Source organism: Corylus avellana, chromosome 7, assembly GCF_965113065.1.
Source record: "Corylus avellana chromosome 7, dhCorAvel1.hap1.2, whole genome shotgun sequence".
NCBI lineage: Eukaryota > Viridiplantae > Streptophyta > Magnoliopsida > Fagales > Betulaceae > Corylus > Corylus avellana.
This window is the reverse complement of record NC_142496.1, coordinates 13,115,645-13,141,269: the sequence shown is the minus strand read 5'-3', so window position 1 is coordinate 13,141,269 and position 25,625 is coordinate 13,115,645. Positions and strand designations below refer to the sequence as shown.

The window sequence follows — 25,625 nt, the reverse complement described above, 5'->3', positions numbered from 1 at the left end:
CACACAAAAGAAATTTGTAGCATTACTCATTTATCAGTTCGATCTTGCCAAAAAAAAATATATATATATATATATATAAAACATGATAAATGTATTTGCTAAACTAGAGTCATATGTACACCTTTTTTAAAAGATCCTATGTGGTTTGGTTATGATGTATTAAATGTATTTATAGTTTATTAAGGACTTTGGAGTACTAGGTTTAAATGTCTTTACAATTTAATTATGTGGATCAAGAATTGTTAGATGGTGATTTAATGATTTATCAAACATAATAAAGAATATAGATGTCCTAGTTAATCTGTGAGAATTTTTAAAGATAGATACTCATGAAAGTTTTAATAAAAAGGAAATTATGCTTTAGTGTGCCCGCTGTGGAATCTGGAATGTGGATTTAGTTTCCTCCTCTTCATCTGTTTTCCTTGAAAAAGCTGGCTTTTTTGGAATTGTTAGAGTAGCAGTTTCATTTTTTAGCATTAATGAAACTTCTAACATAGATGGCCTGTCATTAGCGTTTTTCTGAACGCATAAAAGAGCTATTTGTATGCATGTAATTAATTTCTACGATGAAGGTGTGTTATCCAGAGTAGAATCCATAAATTCCATGCCTTTGCCTTCGTTCCACAGCTCATATGTATGAAGTTATAGAATATTAAGCATTAAATACTTAGCAAAAGAAAACAATTAAGTGTAACATTTTGATACACAGTTGTCTTAATTAGGAATGTTTACTTACATATTCTAGGATGTTTAGACTCTCATCCAAACCATAATAACAAGTAGTCTTCTTGCCACTAATCATTTGTAGAAGTAGAACTCCAAAGCTATAAACATCAGATTTGATGAAGTACATACCTTTTCTAACATACTCCGAAGGAATATAACTGCTGCATTCGATTTTTTAACATCAAAATTAATTATTTAACTAACAAGAAAGCATAGGTTATAAAGCTTTTTAGGCAAAGTACTTACTATGTTCCAACAACCCGATCTGTGTTTGCTTCACGATCATTTTTCCTGAAAATTCTAGCCATACCAGAGTCTGAGATCTTGGGTTTCATCTCGTCATCTATTAAAATGTTCCTAGCTTTCAAGTCTCGGTGAATAATTGTCATTCTTAAGTATTCTTGGAGATATAGAAGTCCCTAGGTAACCCCTTCAATGATGTCAACGCGTTTTCTCCAATCCAATAGAAACTGTCTCATTGGGTCTATGTCAAATTACATAGTGAAAATTAAGTGTGGGGCTAATAAAGAAATAAGATGCGAAAAAAATGCCCAAATATTTAAAAAGACACCTTGTGCCAGTATCCCTATAAGCTTGAACTGAGATAACCTTGGCTGTTTTTAAGCTTAAAGGGTGTTTGGCACAAGTGTCAACATCAGGAATTATTGGCATGCAGCTTTCTATGCAAAAGATGCAATAGTATATTGCATTTAACATTATTCTCTCATTCACTGTAATTGAATTGCAGGAAAGATATATATCAGACCAAAGAGGTAGAAGTCCAAGCTTTTGTTTGGCATGTACTCGTAGATCAGCATTTTTTCATCCCTCTCAATGCAATATCCCAAAGGTCGCACAAGATTTACATGTTGCAGTTTTGCAGTAAGTATAACCTCATTCTGAAACTCCTCAAACCCTTGTGTAAATGTTTTTGAAAGCTTTTTCACTGCTATTTCTTGTCCATTTGGTAATACACCCATGATTAATTGGTATCCTTCCATCATTAAGATACGGCAAGACATTTTCTACTCCTCCTACCAAAATGTAGCGTGGGAGTGGTTTGTAGATAGAGTTATGTTTCAATTCTTCCAATTTATTTAGTCTAAAACTTGAAGCATTTGTAACGATGATGGGGGCAATCCCACATGTATATGTAGTCTACTAGAAGTTTACCTTGTAAACGGGACCATAACCTCCCTCTCCAAGTTTATTTTCAATTGAAAGTCTACCTGTAGCTGCCTCAATCTCAGCTAAATTAAAGACTTGCAGATTAGGAACATTGCCATTAAAATCTCCTGCAGCTGCCATATGGTTAATTTTGGACTCCGATTCTTTAGATGTAACAACCATTCGTATATTAACAGGAAAAAAAAAAAAAAAAACACAAAAAAGAAGAGTAGATGCCCAAAAGTGTCAGATTCTCAATCATGGTGGTTAATAGTAAATAATCCTAACTTCCAATTATAGATGGTGAGAGTAAATGCCGTAGAAAGACTTTACCTTTTAATTTGAACATTCTCCTTCGTAAGCAACAAATGACAAGCCCCAGTAGGAGAACAACGGTAGCAGTTGTAGTCAAAACGATCACTAATAATCGCCCCTTGTGTTGTCCATTAATATTATTTCCTTCCCCTTTAGCTGATAAAGCATCTCATGATCATGATGGAATATATGAGAGACTAATATGTCAGAAAATATCTTAAAACAATGTCACTGTCAAGCTTCTAATACTTTCGATTGCTGAAATAATTGGATGTTTGTATAGTTTAGTTTAATTATTAAAGCATGCCAGATAATCTTCTATACATGTACATATCAATGGCATATATGTAATGTCTTATCTCTGTCAAAGACAACCCAATTAAAAGTCAGTTTCCTAAGGCCAGCCAACTCTAGAAAAACATAAGTGCACATATAGTGAACTTTGCAAACAAAAGTTAAATTTGAAAATAAAAATCTAGATTTTCAAATTTGGAGAGCCATTTTTAAAAGAAACCAAACATCGAACTCTATAGGTTTTTCTCTACTTTAGTTAAATATTTTTTTTTAATTCTTTCTTTATTTTTGGTAGAAGGGAGAAATAATGAAAATGAATATATAAGCGTAAAAAATTAAATAGCTTTCACTTTTTTACTTTCTGGCTCTTGATATTTACAGAGCTTGTCTAAGAGTATTCTCATTAAACTCTCAATTCTTTAGTTAAAATTTCGTTAACAAACTCAAAATTTTAAGTTTAACTTAGACATATATGAAGCGGAAAGGGCATTGACATCTTGACGTATTTGAATTCTTTACATATGTGGGCAGTTAGATTAATATTCTTTTTTTTTTTTTTTTAACCAACCAGCATTCATTAAAGATAAAAGAGGTTACATGACAGACAAGAAGTTAAAATAAGCTTAGACATGAAGCTAAAACCAAACTTAGATAGAATAACTCAATTCAGACCACTAGCACCTCTAAATAGGTGAAAATGGAGGTAACTTACGGATGCAGCTGATGAAAGCTGAAGTGCAATATGATAGGTACAACCATCGGGAGTACGAATACCCTTATCAAACATCTAATCATGCTTCCTAAGAAAGTATATTATTTTAACAAATAATATCAAATAAGTCTGCTGCATCGATCTCTTACCTGCTGCTAGAGAAAGTTCCGAATTGTCATCATAAGGGAGTTGCCACGCAACCTAACCAAGTAGTTTCTTCTGCTTGGCATAAGAAACCTTATTTTGGACAACCACAGCATCATCAAAGCAGATCCAGACTGATCGATCCAACTGTGCAGGATTTCACAACATATGTAGGCTTGTATATTACGACACCCCCATTTCTCTGAATGTAAGTCTTGATATCCTTATATATAGCCCATCGATGAAAGGACTGTGGTTTGCACTTGAGCCCCCAATAGCAAGGAGGGTGGTGATTGATGGGTCTTTTGTTTAACGGTGTTGGTGAAGGTGAAGTATGGCTGAGCAGAGAATGGGATAGAGAACTCGGAGGACGAAGGATTTACATCAGCAAAAGCGCAAATAAGGTGAGTGAAGAGGGCTGAGTTTATGTCTGAAATGGGTAACAAATAACCGCTACCGTAGTACCAGTAACCTGCTCTGATCCAAGTTTGTGCAGCTGAAGGCTTCACGTACTGTAAAGAAAGAAAGACATGGAAAAGAAGAATGACGATGATTTTGGACATCATGGGAGCAAAGCTATATATACTTCAGTTCTGAAGAAAGTAAAAAGCTTGCCTTGAAAGTGGTGGAGAGGAGGGGGGTTAATCAGGTGACGTATTGATGTCATCTTTCTGAGGGCCTTTTTCATTGACAAAGTCTGAAAAATATACGTGAGATTCCAATCAATTAATACGAAATTTAAAATTACCGACAACAAATATCATCATTAAAAATATATGAAAGCATAAAACAATCAACACAAAAGGATTTTTGTGACAAAGTTGAAACTTTTTTTAAGAACTCTTTAAGAGTAAACTCACTTTGGAGTAGTCAACTCAAAAAATCAATCCATTATAGAACAAATAGAATTAAAAAAAGTTCTTACTTACAAAACCTTTAAAATTGACACTAGACAAGTTTAAAAATTTCTCTACTTGATTTTCTTTTTATTGGAATTCCGATAGGCTGTAGGCTTTTTGTAAGATCTAGGTTTAATTATGTGGTTTTCAAAACCTCACTCGAAAAAAGGAATACCATGACGGCTCTAAACAACATGAATTCTCTCCCAACACAAGGTTCTATGACTTAAAAGAGCTCCCATAAAATCTTTCGCTTGGACTTGAAATAGAATGGCACTTGGAATGGACCACTCTGCCAACCTCCATTCTTCATCCGTCCGAACTGGACTTAGAACGACACTTGAATTAGCATGGTACTTGGAACTGACCATTGTGCTAAGCTTCAAACTTCATTCATCCAAACTGAGTTTGGAATGAGACTTAGGACGGAGCATTCTCGAAATCTTCAATGTACTTCTTCAACTGTCCCATCCGAACTGCTAAAATATTGGTCCGTACTGGATAACAAAACATGACCTTTTACATTTACTAATCTAATTAAGTACAATTTGTCTAATGAAGCTTGAATTACATCAAAGTATCCCAAACAATAAATTTTCTGCGATTTGATTTAAACTTACATTTTTATTTATGAAATCGTAATGCCAAACGCACCCTTAGTTAATTTTGTGCTTCGCAAGCATATAGACAAAAATGGATAGGCTAGCTTTGTGCGCGTGAAGATTACGAGTTTTGCTTACTCAAAATTATTGATGATTATTTGTGTATCATTTATGATAGATTTTAAAATTTCAATCTATAAAACAAAATCTGGATAATGAAATATATCATCTCTACTTTAAAATTTAAAATTTTACATGTCAAGTAATTTAAAATTCTAAGTAATGTAGCATAATGTACGCCATTAGATACATCAAAATAAAATATGGTCTATGAAATAGTGTTATGGATGGAGTTAAGATGGGGTTAGAATTTGATGCAGGAGGAATTTTAGAAAATTGTTATTTTAATTATGCATGTGTGTTTTAGTTTTCCTTTTTCAATAAGGATTGGGTTTTTCCTTTTCTATTAGGATTTGTTTTCCTTTTCCTATTAGGATTTGTTTTCCTTTTCTAATTAGGTTTGCTTTTCCTTTTCCTTGTTAGTTTAGGAGGTGTCTAGCCTATATAAAGGCATCTAGTCTTTGTTGTTTTTCAATCCAGTTTATACTATCAATTAAATTTAAGTCTTTCAGAGTTATTTCTCTATTTGCTTATTTGGGGCACTTAGGGATTTTCTCTTCCCTACTTGTTATTTTCTCTCTTCCTGAATTCCCTTTTCTATCTTCAAATCTTAGTTTCTGCTGCTTTTATACGCTGTCAGAACAATCCTAGTTCTGCCCGGCGTCAGTTGGTATCAGAGCTTAGCGTCTTCTTGGGATGAATTTTTTTCATTAGTTTTTCATGACTAGTGGTCGCGGTCGACATGGACAGGTTCCGAGGGAGGAAGTCCCTTACCATGAGCGCAGTATACAAGACGTGATGATTGAAGATTTGCAGAGGCAGGTTGCGGAGTTAACCCAACGTCTAGCGGCGCAAAACTTGGAGATGTATTGCGATATTGATGGTCGCAATTCAAAATCTAATTTCGAGAACCCGTATCACAAGCCCGTTCTATTTCGGGAACAGCGTGTTCGGGATGAACGACATGGAGACTTAGACTTTGGAATTAAGTTTGTTGATGAAGAGTTTCAATATGAGGAAGATGTTGAAGATCCTTCTCAATGTTTCATGGATTGGAATTCTCCACCAACTTATGATACATATGTCGACGATGAAGATCTTATTGAGGTGGAGGAAAATTTTATTTTCAATGAGGAAGAAATAGTTGATCCTTTTTGGGAGATTTATATGCCGCACGAATGGGAGAAGATAAATGAATACCGTGTGAAGATTGAATTATCTCAATATGATATGAAGAATTTTCAAACTACCATTCGCAGTCATGTTGTGATGGGTTGTAAATTGTTTCTCTTCCGGTATCAAGTTGCATTGATGTTGAGAAGTACAGGATGGAAGGGATTAATTGGACATCCAAAAGATAGAGGAAAAGATGATTTGAACTCGAGGGCGAGTTCTTTCCAACCTGGAGAGACTGATGCAGGAGGAATTTTAGAAAATTGTTATTTTAATTATGCATGTGTGTTTTAGTTTTCCTTTTTCAATAAGGATTGGGTTTTTCCTTTTCTATTAGGATTTGTTTTCCTTTTCCAGTTAGGTTTGCTTTTCCTTTTCCTTGTTAGTTTAGGAGGTGCCTAGCCTATATAAAGGCATCTAGTCTTTGTTGTTTTTCAATCCAGTTTATACTATCAATTAAATTTAAGTCTTTCAGAGTTATTTCTCTGTTTGCTTATTTGGGGCACTTAGGGATTTTCTCTCTTCCTGAATTCCCTTTTTTATCTTCAAATCTTAGTTTCTGCTGCTTTTATACGCTGTCAGAACAATCCTAGTTCTGCCCGGCGTCAGAATTTAACCCTAAATCCTAACGGTATGGGTAACACATAAACTTTTAAGTACCGATAACAACCCAACACTACAACTTTTTAAAGATATGAGTGTGATTACAAAAGTGATGAAAGATTATGGGGTAATTAATGAAGTTCTCCCTTTTATTTAATCAAGGAATAATAGTTATCAATTAGTAGTAAGATTAGTTTTATTTTAAAATTAATTATGTTTATATATCATGAATTGGGTATTTTCTATCTTATCTTATTGTAGCTGTCTATTTAAAGACATGAGAAAGTTAATAAATTTATAGATGAGTAATTTTTTCTATTAATAATAAAACAATCTCCCAATTCGTAGCCGGATAATTAGGAAATGAGAACATTTCATGATATTGGGTTCGCATACATTTTCGAGTAATACTATAAGTCTTCCTAGAATCCTTCTAGAGTCATCCAAGATGTGATGTGGCTTTTAAAATCACCAATAGATTAAAAGTTAATAAATCACATCTCAAATTCAATCATGATTTTAAAAGCTATATCGCATTTGGGATGACTCTAGGAGGATTCTAAAAAGACTTATAACATTACTCTACATTTTCAGTTAGTGAGGGTGGCTCCAATGGGGCTTGGTGCCAACAAGAGAGATGGTGTTTGATGCAGTGTGGATGTGATGAATTGCAAAAACGAACAACACTAGCTTATTCTCTTCTCAAAACCAAGAGAAGATCAAAGATTTGAAGTGAATAAATTCATAATGAAATTTAAAAAGAAATAAATTATGGAATAATTTACGTGGTTCGGTATATGACCTACGTCTACAGATAAAGCCCAAAAAGGTACATTAGGCTCTTTATTGAATGATATGTTTACAATACAGATTATCTCTATTTATAGGGATGTGGAAAGAATACAAAATGATATGAGTGATAAAATCAAATCAGTATTAAATATTTCTGATTTGATTTTATCAATTACAATCAATAGAAAGATATTCTCATAATCAAAGTGGAAGATGCTGAAACCTTGAGTTTGATTTTTTCGACTGTAGTGGCTAGAGGGGACCGTGATATGAGATGCACCTTTAATAAAATTAGGCCAACTATAGGCCAAAATGAAAATTCAATTATGGGTTGAAATGAGTCTGGGTTTTAAACAATACCACAAGGCCGAAAGAGAAATGGGCCAAAAATGAAAGCCAACTAAGGGCTTAAGTGGGCTTGGGTTTTAAACAATACCACAAAGGCCAAACAAAAAGAGAGCCAACTTTGGGCTAAAGTGAGAGCCAACTTTAGGCTGAAATGGCCTGGGTTTTAAACAATGTCACATAGCAGAGCAAAAATAGGCCAATTATGGACCAAATGATGGGCAACTTGGCCTCTGATGATTTTTTTTTTTTCCTCTCTTCTCATCGTTTTGGTGTCTAATCTTCATATATATCAAAGAAAAAATCGTTCTATGAGTGTATATATTTCCTTTTTTTTATTCTTGTTTCTTTTACCCTAAGTCTTCTAGCACGAGGAAAAACAGATTATAAAAAAATCACTTCTAGATAATTTCTTATTAAGAACTGATGAAAATTACATAGAACTAATGGCCTTGTCCATCCTTATTTTATTTTTAATTTTTCTAATTAAAAGGCGGGAAGGGGAAACTAGTGTAATTTCCTCCCTTTGGCATAATCATTGGGGTTCTCACCCACTATGAAATGTTTGGTTTGAGCCATACCTACTGCCTGGGAAGGCGAGTCCGTCACCACAGCCCCACCAAAGTGCAAGTTGGTAAAACTTCTTCTTAATAGCATCTGGTTCGCGGACTACTACCGCAAGCGGATTCGAACCCGTGACTACTAGGAAGAAAGGAGGGAGGGAATTGAACATTATCCCCTGTTGCTTTATCAACTCAACTACCACCTTGGTGGTCATCCTTAATTATTTAGTAAATAGAGTGATAGAACTACTAAAACACACAATTAAGATTGTTTTTTCGTGATCTTGTCCAGGCGTGACTTTTAACTATTTCAGATGACTAGTCCCAGCCATAAGTCTCCTTGTCCAAACTTGTTCCAAACGAGCAAGCAACTGAACGAATGTCTCGAATTTCCTGATCAAGACTTGTTCTGAACGAGCTACCGAACAAGTTTCTTGAATCATTATGTTAAACGACTTGTCCAAACCTGAACCAACCCCATTCCGAACAAAGCTCACAAGACCCCTTTCTATTGTCCTCCCAATAAACTCATCTAGACAGGTTTTAGACCTCATCCGGACACCAATGTTACGATAATAGATACTTCAAGGAAATATATTATCTCACAAAGTTATCTAGTTATCTTCATTATATGGGTATTTTAGCAAGTATCTTTTAGTTGTTTGTTTTTTAGTAGTAGTAATAGTAAATACGGAGTGCATCTTTGCATCTCCATAAGACGTCTACAAGTAGTTATCTATTTATTTACTTTAGAGTTGATATTACACTAGTCATATGTGTTAGAGTTAATGTTGCCTTGCAGTACGGTGCACTTGTTTGAATAGGAGTTTATCTCCAATTATTGTAGAAGTTTTACTCAAAGTTCAAATCGTATATTTTCTATTTAAAGGGTGATCAATTAATAAAGAGTAGAAAATTAATCAATTTCTTCAGAATTCAAAATATACATCTAGATTTCCTTAGAATCTAACATACGTCCTCCCCTGTTTTCTTCAAATAGACTGCTTACCACATTCTTTTGTTTTCATAAATTTTAGAAGATTTTGCTTTTCTGATCTTTAAATTGTTTTAGACCTTTTTTTGAATAAGCTTATGAACTGATGGGTTGTTTTCACTTGACATCGATTTGATGCGTTGTGATCACTTTCTGAACTTGCACCTTGAGTGTGCTAGGGGCCTGAGATTCCTCACAAGAGAAGACTTCCTTTGCCCCTATTCCCATTAGAAGGACAAGACTGATGTGCATATACCCCGACAAATTCATGTGCAACATTCTCCTTATCAACCAAAAATGTCACAACTCACAAGGGTTTGTTTTAGAGTGGATTTTTTTTTTTTTTTTTTCTTGGTTGTAATGTAATATAAAGTTGAAAGTAGTTTTCATATTTTGTATTTTAAATTTTTTATTAATATTTTTATTTTTATTTTAAAAGAAATACAAAAACCTACCAAACGAGCTTATGACACAGTACTTGTCACAAAGTTCAATTTTTTTCTTGAGTGGGAAAACAATTAATTTACCATTTCTCCTCGTAACTTTTTTTTTTTTTTCTAAGAAATAACATTTTTCTTTTTTGTTGTCATATCATTGGTCCCACTATCATCCTTGCTTTTCTTTTGCTCTGATTACTGATCCTCGAAAGTGTTAGACACTTATAAAATTAAAAGGATCATCTCCATTTCAAAGAGGAATCAGTTAGGCAAAATTAGAAAGTAAAATGATCTTAAAAAAATAAAAAAAAATCATTTTGTCCTCCTATATTGTACTAACCGGTTCCTCCATTTCAACACTTATCAATTCTTAAAAGTCTTTTTCATCTTGCGTGAAAAAAAAGAAGAGTATTTTCCAAGCAGCTTGACTAATGCTTAGGTTTTTGTACAATGAATGTGCGCGGTAGTCTTAATTTGCTATTGCTCGACTTATGAATGTGACAAATTTAAGTCTTCACATGAGGTGGTTTCACATGCAAGACTTGCCCGGGCGTGACTAGCTAACAAGGCTGCATGGCTAAACGACATTGACAGTTTTATATATAAACCATCTGGGCCGGAGGAAATTTCTGTTCTATGTGCAAATAAGTCTAAAAGATGCGTTTTTTTTTTTTTTTTTTTTTTTTATTATTTTAACAAGCTGAAATCACTACAAGAAATTAGGTCTTTAGGGGCGACTTTGAGTCGCCCCTAAAGGTCCTAAAGTGGACGCTGTTGCCAACAGCGTCGACTTTTCGACCCTAAAGGTGTCGACGCTAATAGTCCGACCCTAATGATCAAATGTTTGATTATCAGGGTCCACTTAAAAGTCGACCCTAATGATCACTTTTAGCGTCCACTTTATCGACCCTAAAAGTCACAATGTTTTGACCCTAAAGATGATGTACACGGAAGCGAAAGTCGACCCTAATAGGCAAGCATTAGGGTCCACTTTTAGTTAACCATTAGGGTCCACTTTGTCGACCCTAATGGTCCTTAAAAAAAAAAAATAATAATAACTATCAGCGTCCAAACTAAAGTGGACGCTGATAGTTAACCATTAGCGTCCACAAAGTGGACCCTAATGGTCCTCAAAAATTTTTTTTTTAAAAAAAAAAAAAAAAAAAATTAACTATTAGCGTCCAAACCAAAGTGGACGCTGATAGTTAACCATTAGCGTCCACAAAGTGGACCCTAATGGTCCTCAAAAATTAAAAAAATAAAATAAAAAATAAAATAAAAATAAAATAAAAAATAAAAAATTAACTATTAGCGTCCAAACCAAAGTGGACGCTAATAGTTAACCATTAGCGTCCACAAAGTGGACCCTAATGGTCCTAAAAAATTTTTAAAAAAATAATCTGCGATCGATCGCACTTGGAGTGCGATCGATCGCAGTACCAGTAGGTTTCCGACATTTTGCGATCGATCGCAGTTGGAGTGCGATCGATCGCAAAATATAAAAAACCTACTTGAAAACTCTCTGGTACTGCGATCGATCGCACTCCAAGTGCGATCGATCGCAGAACCAGGGAACACTGGTATGAGTAACATACATCGGCTAACACCTAACCACAATACTTCTAACATATATCAATAACAGTCCCACTAATACATGTTAACTCCAATATAATGAAGTAACAAAGTGAGACATCTACAATCCCAAGACAATCATTGAAAAAATGCCCGCCAGCCCCCATTAAACATGACTCTTACAAAGGCTATCAAGTCAAATCCCAGTCACAGCCAAAATAGTGCATAAAAAAAGCCAAAATAGTCAAATCCCAGTCACAACCAAACTAAATTGGCAAGCAATAAAAAAAGGTGGTCCTCTCATCCAACCTAGCGTTGGGCAGGTTTCAAATCATCTCTTTTATATAATTTTTGGTGAGTAGGGGGAAGGGTGCCTTCCCTGTAGATTTTGACAGTTACAGGCAGCAAAGAGACATTAAAACAGCTATAATATAAACTTTCTTAACCCACATTTGCCTATATTATAACAAAAACCTACTATCATTGTTTGTTGAAACTGACACCACAATCCCTATGGACCGCCAAGATTAAACGACCACACACACATGTACCTACTGGAAAATTTGGGATGCTTGAGAATTCAACCACAAGAATTCAACCACAAGAACAGCTTTACATTGAATAGCTATAGATGCTTGAGAATTTGGGATGAGTGCTTGTTAAGCAACCACAAGGTCTAAGGATTGGAAGCAGCTGTTTATTTCAACTAGTCTATTTCAATTGCCCATTTTAATCAACAAATCTACTAATCTTGTTTAAGAAATTATTAATTTTGTCAAAAGCATTCACTTTGTTCTCATCATCTGTTAAAAAGATTGTTGACTAAACAAATGAAGTAAAAGAGCAAAGTAGTTAGGGAGGATTAATTCGATTTATCCTCATATTATAAATCCAAAGAGAGAGAGAGAGAGAGAGAGAGAGAGATGAAGAAAGAGTGGGAAAGAGGGAAGGAAGAGCTACTTAATGAAGCTATTAAGTTTAAAATCAATAATAATTAAATTATTACATATCAGACCTAACAAAAGTATTTACCTGAGATAAAATTTTAGCACATTCAGCCATTGAAGACAATTCTCTCCGCTGTGATGCTGCATCAAAACGAGCAAGCAATCTGTTCTCCAGTTCTACACAAGGACAAACACCACTGAAAAGGATAAGAAAGCCTATGACTCCAAGCGATTTTAGGTCTCCTGGGCTGCTGTTGAACTCCATCAAATACTGCAGGGATTAAATTAATAATGCAGTTAGCACGTTCTAACAAAGGATATCATAAACTAAATGATCAATTGACAATACCTTTATAAGCTCTATTGTTTGACTAGCAGTTTCTCGCTGAGCATCTGCACTCTGACAAGAAAACGCCATATAAATGAAAACATAAAATAACAAAGTTTCAATAGAGATGGTGATAAAATTGTATTAACTACAAGGATCATAAGCATATGGCAATGAAGCATGGGAAAACTCTACCTGCAAATGATCTCCGATCTTTGCAGCAGTCTGTCCAACACTTGAAATACGTGAGTCCAACCTTGCAAAGCTATCAAACAATCCATCTACACCTTTTTCCAGCTGAAAAAGAAAAGATACAGACAACCATCATTTTTTTTTTTATAAGCAAAGCAAATTCATTAAAAGCACAAGGGACATATAACCATCATATGTAACTCAATTTTCAGATTCATGGGAAAACTCATTACGTGTATCACAATTCAAAGCAACACTTCAGTTAACTAACCTCAGCGAGTGTCTTGCGGTGCTTAGAATCTTGGACAGAGACCTCCTTCTTGAGATTAATTACTCAAGCGGCTATCGAGCGCAATCCACCCTCTTTGGTTCATTCTGAATCAATCAAACACTAAGTTTCATCAATCCAAACCTGTCCTGCAGCACTTACTTTCTAGTACTACTCTCACACACCTCATTGAAGAAGAATAGAATTAAAGCATAAACCAGGGAAATGCATGTGGTTTTCTCAATTGTGTGTGTGCACCCAATAAAACCCATCGGCAGTGGCACTAAATATTAATCAATTCTCTCGGCTCAGATTTCATCCCGCTAATTATGCGGATCTAGGCATGCAAACTCCCCCAAGTCAAATAAACACATCACGTGTCCGGCCGATGCTTTCAATTGCCTCAACTGTGGTGTGCACGATGGAGTTGGATTTCATTGACCTTCACCAACTGTTGACTTCTACAATTAGACTTAGTCCCCCTACTACTTCACTGCTTTGCAAGGGCGGGCCATCAACTCAACTAATCCGCCGGTGGCATTTATTTGATTTTGTTTAAATATTCAGTTTTATAAAAGTGGCATCATTAATTTACCATACATTGTCTTTTAACTAACTAAAAAGATTCCAAGTTTCCAAAATTAATTACCCTTCCTAGGCAAAAAGTCAAGCACATGAAATGCATTAATTTTTCAAATAAAATAAAGAATAAGTTAAGTTTTTCTGAAATTGCATACATTAACTTCACAAAATAGACAATATTTTAGTCATCTCAAAACAACGCGTCAAATGAAAAATCACCCTACAAGTTCCAAACCTAAATCTCTAAGCACATCTCTCACAGTAAATCATCGAATTAATTACCAAAACAGAAATGTGTAAGACTAACAAGACCTAGCTGAAATTGAAGACCTGGAAGACAATAAGCAAATCTGCATAACATAAATTGATGCGTTTTGAAGCCTACCTTAAAGTCATCCACATCAAGAATGAGTGGGAGAGAGCTAACAGCTGAGGATTTTGAGGCTTTATCGTTCTTGACAGCATCTCTGCTATCTTTCATCTGTAACAAGTCAAATAACTCATAAGAAGCATAAGAATGGGATCGCACAATTTGAAGCTCGTGGGTAATGCAATTGAAAATAATCTAAACTGGCAATTCCTTCAACAAAGATAACAAATTCATGACAAAATTAAATATAATGGGATAATTATATAATAAAATAAACGTTTTCTTTAATTAGTCTGATCTCGTAGAGAGCAAAAACGGAAATAGCACCTCTATGCGGCCTGAATGAGCGAGAGAGATACTGACAGAAACGGTCGCCGAGGGTTTGATTGCCCCTTCACTGCTTGGAGGGGTTTAGATCGACGGAGATAGCTACCGGAGAGAGTTGAGTGCGCCGGAGAGTGATAGGAGGGCCGGAGAGAGAGCTGCCGGAGAGAGAAACGTGCGCCGAGTGAGAGAGATCGAGAGAGAGAGAGAGAGAGAGAGTGATGAAGGGGGTGGGACTTTGGGGTTAGGGATTTGGATCAAACAAATATGGTCTGAACTTTTCAGAAAACATAAAATGGTCTGAAAATTTCAGAATATTAGCGCCAATTTCAGATATCCCGCCACTTTTTCTAAATTTTTCGCACTCAATAGGGGCGACCTTAGTCGCCCCTAATGAGCCTCAAAAAAAATTTTAACAATAGGGGCGACCTTAGTCGCCCCTAATGAGCCTCAAAATTTTTTTTTTTAAAAAAAAATTATACTTATAATTTTTAATTTTTATTTATTTTATTTATTTTTGTTTTTCTTTATTTTCTCCTGTAATATGTTTTTATTATTATAATATTAACTAATAATTTCCGTTTAATAAAGATCATTAAGTTGATATTTATCTTATAATTAATTCTAAGATCAATACAAAATTCAAAGATAATATAAGATCAATATAACTAATGCACTAAGATAATATAAAAAGCTTATAGTTCAATTAAATGTTCGATTGAACCTTCAATTGTATTCAGTTTGATCGATCAATTGATCTTATCATGATCAATCTAACTAATTCATTAGGATCAATCGGATGTTTGATCGATCAATTGATTCTATTACGATCAATCGAACTAATTCACTAGGATCGATTGGATTTTCGATCAGATGTTTGATCTTATCACGATCAATCAAACTAATTCACTAGGATCGATTGGATGTTTGATCGATCGGATTTTCGATCGAACATTTGATTGATCATTTGATTCTATCACGATCAATCGAACTAATTCACTTGGATCAATCAGATGTTTGATCGATCATCTGATCTTATCACGATCAATCGAACTAATTCACTATGATCAATCAGATGTTTGATCGATCATTTGATCTTATCACGATCAATCGAACTAATTCACTAGGATCGATTGGATTTTCGATCAGATGTTTGATCTTATCACGATCAATCAAACTAATTCACTAGGATCGATTGGATGTTTGATCGATCGGATTTTCGATCGAACATTTGATTGATCATTTGATTCTATCACGATCAATCGAACTAATTCACTTGGATCGATCGGATTTTTGATCAGATGTTTGATCCTATCACAATCAATCGAACTAATTCACTATGATCAATCAGATGTTTGATCGATCATTTGATCTTATCACGATCAATCGAACTAATTCACTAGGATCGATCGGATGTTCGATCAAACATTTGATCTTATCACGATCAATCGAACTAATTCATTGGGATCGATCGGATGTTTAATCGATCATTTAATCTTATCACGATCAATCGAATTAATTCAATTTCAATTTCAATTGTTTCAATCATTTGATCTTATCATAATCAATCGAATTAATTCATTATGATTGATCGGATATTCGATCAATCCTTCAATTTCAATTGTTTCAAGTTTGATCTAGGACCAAACGGATGTTTGAACGAACCTTTAATTTGTTTGAAGTTTGATCAATCATTTGATCCTATCACGATCGATCGAATATCTGATAATTTATATAAAATAAATAATGACATATTATTGGAGGTAAATTTTTGGGAAATAACATTTTATAACTAATACACTAATATAATATAAAATGCTTAGAGTTGAACTGAATCTTCGATCGAACTAATTTTTCATTTTTTATTAGAGTTTAATTTTATAAAAGTTTTAATTTCAAATTAAGAGAGAATTTATAATTTTATAAAAGTTTATTTTTATTTTTTAGAAAATTTATAATTTATAATTTATAATTTTATAATTTTATAAATTTTATAAAATTTATAATTTAAAATTTAAAATTTCATTTTTTTCAGATCATTAATTTTATTTTATTTTTATTTTTCTACATACTCTTTAGCGTCCACAAAGTCGACCCTAATACTTAACTATTAGGGGCGACTTTCAAAGTCGACCCTAATACTTAAGTATTAGCGTCCACTTTTAGTGGACGCTATTAGTCATCAATTTATTTTTTTAATTTTTTTTACCTACTCTTTAGGGGCGATAAAGTCGCCCCTAATAGTTAAGCATTAGGGTCGACTTTGAAAGTCGACCCTAATGATGGGTCTTTAGCGTCCACTTTTAGTGGACGCTATTGGCCATCAATTTATTTTTTTATTTTTTTTACCTACTCTTTAGGGGCGATAAAGTCGCCCCTAATAGTTAAGCATTAGGGTCGACTTTCAAAGTCGACCCTAATGATGGGTCTTTAGCGTCCACTTTTAGTGGACGCTATTGGTCGTCAATTTATTTTTTTATTTATATTTTTAATTTTTCTAGGTACTCTTTAGGGGCGATAAAGTCGCCCCTAATAGTTAAGCATGAGGGTTGACTTTGAAAGTCGACCCTAATGATGGGTCTTTAGCGTCCACTTTTAGTGGACGCTATTGGTCATCAATTTATTTTTTTATTTATTTTTTATTTTTTTTACCTACTCTTTAGGGGCGATAAAGTCCCCCCTAATAGTTAAGCATTAGGGTCGATTTTGAAAGTCGACCCTAATGATGGGTCTTTAGCGTCCACTTTTAGTGGACGCTATTGGTCATCAATTTATTTTTTTATTTATTTTTTATTTTTTTTACCTACTCTTTAGGGGCGATAAAGTCGCCCCTAATAGTTAAGCATTAGGGTCGACTTTGAAAGTCGACCCTAATGATGGGTCTTTAGCGTCCACTTTTAGTGGACGCTATTGCTCATCAATTTTAATTTTTAATTTTTTTTTTTAATTTTTTCTACGTACCCTTTAGGGTCGACTTAAGTGGACGCTATTGGTGTACTATCAGGGTCGACTAATTTGGACGCTAAAAGTTTTTTTTTGGCCCCTTAAATTTTTCGCGCCCCTTTAATAATTCCCGCGTGTATATTAGGGTCGACTTATTAGCGTCCACTGTAAAGTGGACGCTAATAGTCACCCTTTCGACCCATTATTAGCGTCCACTTTTATGTGGACGCTAATAAGTAACTATTAGGGGCGACTTTTAAAAGTCGCCCCTAATAGTTGAGTATTAGGGGCGACTATAAAGTCGCCCCTAATAAGTCGCCCCTGATGAGTCAGTTTCTTGTAGTGAATCCATTAAAGCAGTTGCAGAAAAAGATTACAGGACAGACATAAAAAGTTAATAACCTTAGACAGATTAATCCAATCCAAACAGACTACAAACTCTTCAAAGCAGGTAAAGATAGAAATCATCTGCGAATGCAGTCCGAGAAAACCCTTGCCAAAAATGTTTCCAAAAAAGAAACCAAAAATGAAAGAAAAAAAGAGCCACTTCACTTACGAAGAGACTAAAGCCTAACCACAACGATACAAAAAAAATAAAAAATAAAATAAAATAAAAACAAAACAAAAAAACAACCAGCACGTGGTGGACAAATTTTGGACTGAGATAAAATGCCTAAGGCGTTAGATAAGGCCTCCGAGGAGGCAGATATGGTCTCCAAAGCGACATTTTTGGCCTATGAGGAGGCAAGAAAGGGGGGGGGGGAGGGAGGAAAGGATCCGGATCCCCTCCAATTGGGGAGTAATTGGAGATTCTCCAATTATTAATCGTGACCTTTCATTTTAAATCCAATGGTCTATAAAATTATTTAAACCTCGGTAAAACAAAAGCCAGCATTTAATGCCTCAGTTATACAAAAGCAGCTGGCACTTTATTGACCATTGGATTTAAAATGAAGGGCCGCGATTAACAATTAGAAAATCTCCAATTTCTTTCCAATTAGAGGAGATCTCAATCCGGGAGGAAAAGGGAAATAGAGGAAAAAGTGCATTAATTTCCATACAATTTCCTAATGCCAGACTTGGGTTGGATTTTAAAAATCAACCCACAAGTTGATATGAATTATATTGGCACTATAGTCTAATTTTTCATAGCTATTGGCAATCTGATTTTTCAGCAAAAGAAAAGTTGATTAATTAGCCACATACAAGCTAGGAGGAACTTGCCTGGAAAAGTCCATAACCACTTTGTGCACAAGTATGAAAACGAGACTTTCTGAGTTTGATTCGATTTTGACTGCGAGGAGGAGAAGGAATTGATATGAGGTCCATCATATAAAATTAAGGGTTAAATATCTTTTTGCCCCTTATTTTTTAATAACTTAATTTTTTGTTTTTATACCTCGGTTATGGATAAAGACGAAAATAATACCTTCATCTAACTTATGTCCAAAATTTGATGGAAATTCACATCAGCACCCCTAAAAACTCATGTCCATATACTTAATTAAAAATTAAAAAATTAAAATTAAACCATCAGATTTTAAACGTTGAAAAAATGATATTTATACCCCTGACTTTTTTATAAAATTATAAATTTACCATTAATTTCAAATTAAAAATTTTTTTAAAAAAAATCAAAGGGTAATTTGGTATTTTTAGGCATTTCGTTAGAAATTAACGGCTAAAACTAACAAATGGGATAAATTGATTGAAATTGAAAGTTTATGGTAAATTGAGAGTTTTTGAATTTTGGAGGGTCTTCTCAAAATGCGCGATAGTTCAGGAGTTTAAAGTAAAATTTTTCCTAAAAATAATAATAATGTAGACCATTAAATCTAGCCCCATGGATACAGGACAATATTTACCTACATTTTTGGTAAAAAAAAAAACAAATGACAAAAATAATATTTGATCAACGTCGCTTGATCAGAATTCTACATGTTCTCAGCCAATAAAAGTAGAAGAAAATCTACCAAAGTCAAGAACAAATCCACTGAATTATTAGCTTTGATTTAGATAGGAGAGGTGCTTGCTTAAAGGTCCAAAGAAATCAATGCAAAAGGCTATAAATGTTGTCAGATGGGGGTTGACCGAGAAGGGGAGGATAGGATAATTTATTAAAATGCACATCATTTACTAAGGCGGTTACTTTTTGTCAAAAGGATCCGGCTTCTATGCGGTAGTGAAAACTACCGCATAGAAGCTGTTATTGAGAGAAGAAATAAAGAGAGAAAGAAAGAAAGGGGTTTTGCAGTGGAAGGAAGAAGAAGGAAAGAGAGAACTCTTTTATATTTTCTTCATTTTTCTTTCCCCCAACGGTGTGAGAAGTTTGGGAAACGGCACTTGGATTCCATGCAAAACGGCACAGTTTTACATGGACTGTTATGCAAAACTGTGTCATTTTGCATAACAGCTTCTATGCAGTAGTTTTCACTACCGCATAGAAGCCGGATCCTTATTGTAGATATATCATACAAGCATGTATGTTACCAAGTACAAATTCACGCTTGTCTGATTATTGGCCTTACAATACATCTGATAATAGAAGCTTCTAAACAAGTACTACATATCTGATATCTGGCCTTAATATTGTTGATAATACGAGCTAAGCGCTTCCAAGCAAGTACTCATCATCCGCGTCCCATGCATGGAAAGCTGCGACAACAATAAAAATTACACGTTACAAGTTAGAATAATGAAGACTAGAAATCCAAAGAGAAATATATAGTCATAACCAAATTAATTCATACTAATTAATTAATTACCTGCATTTGAAAGAACCCAGTCAGCAGTGTCGTCGTCCACATGCCATGCAAAGTAACCATGCAATCCCATGTCCTTTGCATATCCAACCTTAGTAGAGATGCTATTCGTACCATCGTAACCAATCCAGGTAGACCCATTATAGATCAGATAGTTCGTGACATATGTGGGATCGTAGTTTTCCACAGCAGGAGGTATAAAGGTCACGATTTTGCTATAAGATATGGGGTCTAATCCAGGCGCCCGTCCCCTGGCGGGTGAGTGTATTTCATGGTTATTTTCATTTATCAGAATCCAACTGCGACCATAAAATGGAAGGCCGAGGACTATGAAGTTTTTTGGCACACCTGTACGTTGATATGGAATATAAATTAAATAATTAAATTTATTATTTTTAAAAATTTAAATTTTTGAGATAAATAATTATTTAACTGCACCTGAGTTGATCCAAGCATTGACGCCGTACTCGATGCTAAATAGAGAGCTTATTGGGTTGTGCAATGGAGCAGGCGGTTCAGTCAAGTTGGGTGAGGAAATGGGGGTATAAATGTCGTAGGCCATTACGTTGATCCAGTCCAAGCTATCTACAATTGCCTGAATGGGATATTCCAAGGACGGCCAAAATATGAGGAGTAAAAGACATCGGCTGTTAGAAGCAGACGGTCATAGCCAGTGCGGTTGGCCTCTTCCTCCAGGGCGGCTCGCCATTCAGTGAGGAGTAAGCCGAAGTTGATCATTTGATCGCTGGTGTAGGGGTATTGCCAGTTGAGGCTAAGGCCAAAGTAGTAGTTGGTCCTGGCTACAAGAATGGAGGAGTTTACGAATACTTTGTTGGAAATAATTTTAGATGGTGCACAAATTCTCATTGACATAAAATAATTACAATATGAATATTAACAATAAAATAAATAAAATACAAGAGATGAAAAGTAGAGTATGGAAGGATCTCACAATGCTATATAATCATGCAAGAGCGTTGTCCTTAAAAGTTGATTCGTGCCTCCCGGAGTGTATAACTCGGTGCAATCGGATTCTTTGACATGCAACCTCCCAGAATTATACTATAGCATCTACCTTCGTTAAGGACACACTTCCAATAACAAATAGTAATACAAAAACCATTTGATTTAAGACGTTGAGGGATTTTCAAAATATCTTGTATAAAAGGAGCTAATAATATAGCATGGCTTTAGGCCATAAAACAAGTGTTTGATGAATGACAACACACTGTAAGAGATATAGGAGTAAAAAAAAAAAATGATTAATCCAAAATGCTCTTTTGATAGCTCAATTTATAGACGTGAGGGTTGGTTGATTTTCTCAAGGCCATGAAAAATATTTAATGAACAAAAACTGTAAGCAACGTCTTTTTTCCTTCTAAAGCTCATGAACATGAGTTAAAGACCAATTTGTAAGACGGTCACAAACGGTAAAGAAAATCAATGGGTTTAACCACTCATGGCCAAAAAACGTATGGAGACTAAATGGTGTTTAATGACCAAACAGTCACAAAAATAATTTCTAGAAAATCAAGGATATTAAATAAATAATAAAAGAGTTTGAAAAGAAAGAAATTGTTTGTAACACATATATTACAACAATCCCTCACATGTTACAAACACTAGAATAAAAGGAGATTGAAAGCATGCATCGATGTGGTACCCGAAAGTTTTAACTGCACTTAGGATAAATAAGTAGGAACTTAATGGATCGTGGTAGAGTTAAACTCTTTTAACCAAATCTACAAGTTAAACAAACTTATCATCCACATAACTTTTTCAAAAAAAAAAAATAATAATAAAATAAATAAATCAAATCAAATAAAGGAAAAGTTAAATCAAATCAAATAAAGAAATTTGGGTTGTTCTATAGCAGGTTTGCACCTTATACAGGCCATGCGCCTCTGGGCTTCATGAATGCTCTAAGGACTTGCCAAAGTCTCATAGGAGGCGGTACTACCTCCACACTCACATAGGTGGCATCCATCAAGAATGTGTGCAGAGAACATCTCATCCTAATAAGTAGGGACTATGGATCCATTAAGAGTTTTAAACTCATCCTTACTCACTCTGCATCTTTTGTTATTACACCATAAAATGGCTTTCATGAGCGCTCTAGAAACATACCCAAGTCTCACCTCCACACTCACATAGGTGGCATCCATCAAGAATGTGTGCAGAGAACATCTCATCCTAATAAGTAGGGACTATGGATCCATTAAGAGTTTTAAACTCATCCTTACTCACTCTGCATCTTTTGTTATTACACCATAAAATGGCTTTCATGAGCGCTCTAGAAACATACCCAAGTCTCATAGGAGATAGCACCTCCACACTCATATAAGTGGTATCCATCAGGAGTGTGTGCAGGGAACACCCCATCCCAACAGGTAGGGACTATGAATCCATTAAGAGCTTTAAGCTCATCCTTAATCACTCTGCATCTTATACTGTCTTACACCATAAGGATGGACTCATTACTAATCTTCTCAACAAGATAGTTAATAAACATAAATTGACAGTACCATACCTCATTTCACTTATGACTTCATTTCCCATTAAACCTCATTCATGGGATCTCCAATCACAGAGGTTGGGTATCAATCACAGTGTCATGATTTGGATATCAGTCCTATCCCCCTCGATGCTTCTCTCACTAGCCTTCTTGCTAGTGGCATGGTCAAAGAATCTGCAGAATTCTTTTATGACCTCACAAAGTCCATGAACATATATCGGTGTCAATAAGCTACCTCACAATATTGTGCACTTTTTCATTATATAAATTCTTTACTCGAGCTTTGGCAGCCTGACAATCACAATAAACACATAGATCCAGCTATGTTAGCATATAAAGGCAAATTAAATAAATTAACCAATAGGTTCTTTAGCCATTCATCTTTAGTTCATGCCTTTTCCAAGGCAATTAACTCTGACTGCATAGTAAACCTTGCTATGCAAGTCTTTTTAAGGACTTTCAAGAGATAGCTCCTCTAGCCAGAGTAAACACATAATAGCCATTAGTAGGCTTTGCTCATCTGAATCAATAATACAATTGCATTCATTTCAATATAGCAGGATAATCACAATAAGACAAACCAAAATTAATTGTGCCCTTTGAGAATCTCAACAATTTAGAGATCGCATCACAATGGCTCAATACCATGATTATGAGTATATCTACTCAATTTACTAACAATATATGTAATATCAAGGCATATACAGTTTGTCAAAACATCAACCTACCAATGATTTGTATATATTTTTCTTGCAATAACACCATCACCATGATTCTTAACCAAGTGTATTTTTGAATCATATGGTGTAGTCATAGGTGGATAATAAAAGTGCTCAAATCCTTTAAGCATCTTTTCAACATAATATGTATAAGATAAAATAATGCAATCATTATCCCTAATAACTTTAATGTCTAATTTGACATTAGCTTTACCTATGTCTTACATATCAAAATTAGATGCAAGAAATAATTTAACTTTATACACAACATCAATGTTAGTTCAAAATAAGCAAGTCATCAATTTAAAAAATAAATAATGACACATTCATTATTGTAAAATTTACTATGTATTTACTTGCATCATTAATCAAATATGCAATAGACAACATCACCTTGTCAAACTATTCATGGCATTGTTTAAGAGCTTGTTTTAATCTATACAAGGATTTCACTAGTTTGCAAACTTTATATTCTTGACCGGGGATTACTAGTCCCTCGGGCTGCTCCATATAAATCTCTTCATCATTTAGAAAAATAACTTTGACATCTATTTGATGTAGAACAAATTTATAAATATAAACAATGGCAAATAACATCTCAAAAGATGCAATTTTAGTAACCGAAAAATAAGTATCAAATAATCAACATATATATTTACTTGTAGCTTTTAGCTACCAAGTCTACCATGTGCTTATCTATTGTATCATCCGGTTTAAGCTTATTTTTTACCACCTATTTATAACCAATTGATTTGGTCTTAAGAGGTAATTCAATGAGTTCCCAAGCATGGTTAAACATAATTAATTTCAATTATTTATAGCTTCTAACCAATTAAATTAAAAATAAATAAAATGCATCAAAAATAGATTTAATTGCTTCACCATAACACATTGGATCATCATCAACAATATAAGAAATAAAATCATTACCGAGATTCCTTCCGTTCTAGCTCGCATGCTTCTTCTCAATTCTTATACATCACCAATAATTTATTAGAAGCAACAAAAATTCATGAAAGAATTTTTCTTATTTTTCAAAGGAAACATGTGCTCAAAATAGCATTTTTAGATTCAATAATAGTATTGCAATCTAAAACATCACTCTTAATAATAAGGAATCTATAGCATGAACTATTACATGCTAAACCAGTAAAATGCAATCATAAATTTTAAAACCAAGTTTCCTCAATTTAGGCTCATTTAATATAACATTTGCCAAATACCCCCACACTTCAAGGTATTGCAAACAATGCTTATGAATATGACAAACAAAATAATGGCTTCCCCCCACACTTTGGTGAATAGCCCAAAACTGACAATCATAGAATTCATTATTTATTCCAATATTCTAATTTATTTTCATTCCCTTGATGTAGCAAAGATTTACATGTATAAATCTATCATGCAAAATATTAATGGAATAAAGCAAATAGTCACAAGAAAATAAATTTTCATTAATAGCACACAAATGCTTTAAGAAATGATTTCTATGAGCTCATTTTTCTCAAAGTATGATATGTCATTTTCTCTTCTTTCTTTTCTGTTAATTGACAGTTCTAAAGCTCTTTAAAAATATTAATTATCACTTGTGATTTTTCAACATGATCCTTATATATTATATATATAGGGATTACATATTTCAAGTTCTATCAAGATTTTAAAAATAAAATCTTTTTAACTAAAGCCCTAATAAATATGCAAAGTATCAAGCTCAACTAAATAATAATCAACTATTATTGGCTCATTTTTTAAATACACCAATGATATCATTCTTATGATATGATAAATTTATCATGTATCAAATGAACCTCAATAATAACATATATTTTATTTTGAACCATCATGTCAGAGAAATTTGAAAGCTGAATAATATATATGAGGAATTGCCAAATAACTTAAAGTGTTTATGCTAATCTAGCATGTCATATATAGCTAACATAAATGCTAGATACTATTTCTTATTTGAAATAGATGAATCAATAGAAACCACCACTTATCAAATACAAAATTCATGTAATTATAAAATTTTGAACCAGTTTTAATTTAATCAAGGAGCACCTTCATAACTTGAATTTTTTCATTTTAATAAATGAAATGTATATTATGTCTTAAAAAATAAGACCTATGAATTAGAGTTTAAAACCCACAGCGAAGCCAACAGCTTTGCTCCAAGCTCTTCCAAAATAGATTGTCGTCACCACACACCAACTAGGTGTC

The 25,625-nt window shown here is 34.1% G+C and overlaps 1 long non-coding RNA gene and 1 pseudogene across 1 annotated transcript; both read right to left on the bottom strand.

Annotated features, from left to right (window-relative positions):
- Positions 1–360: 360 nt before the first annotated feature.
- Positions 361–21,041, bottom strand: LOC132185232 (G-type lectin S-receptor-like serine/threonine-protein kinase At1g67520; annotated as a pseudogene).
- Positions 12,401–14,822, bottom strand: LOC132179913 (uncharacterized). Its single transcript, XR_009439986.2, has 6 exons — positions 14,473–14,822; positions 14,161–14,256; positions 13,197–13,300; positions 12,929–13,030; positions 12,755–12,805; positions 12,401–12,676 (listed from the first exon to the last, which is right to left on the bottom strand). It is a non-coding gene; the product is annotated as an uncharacterized LOC132179913 (long non-coding RNA).
- Positions 21,042–25,625: the final 4,584 nt, after the last annotated feature.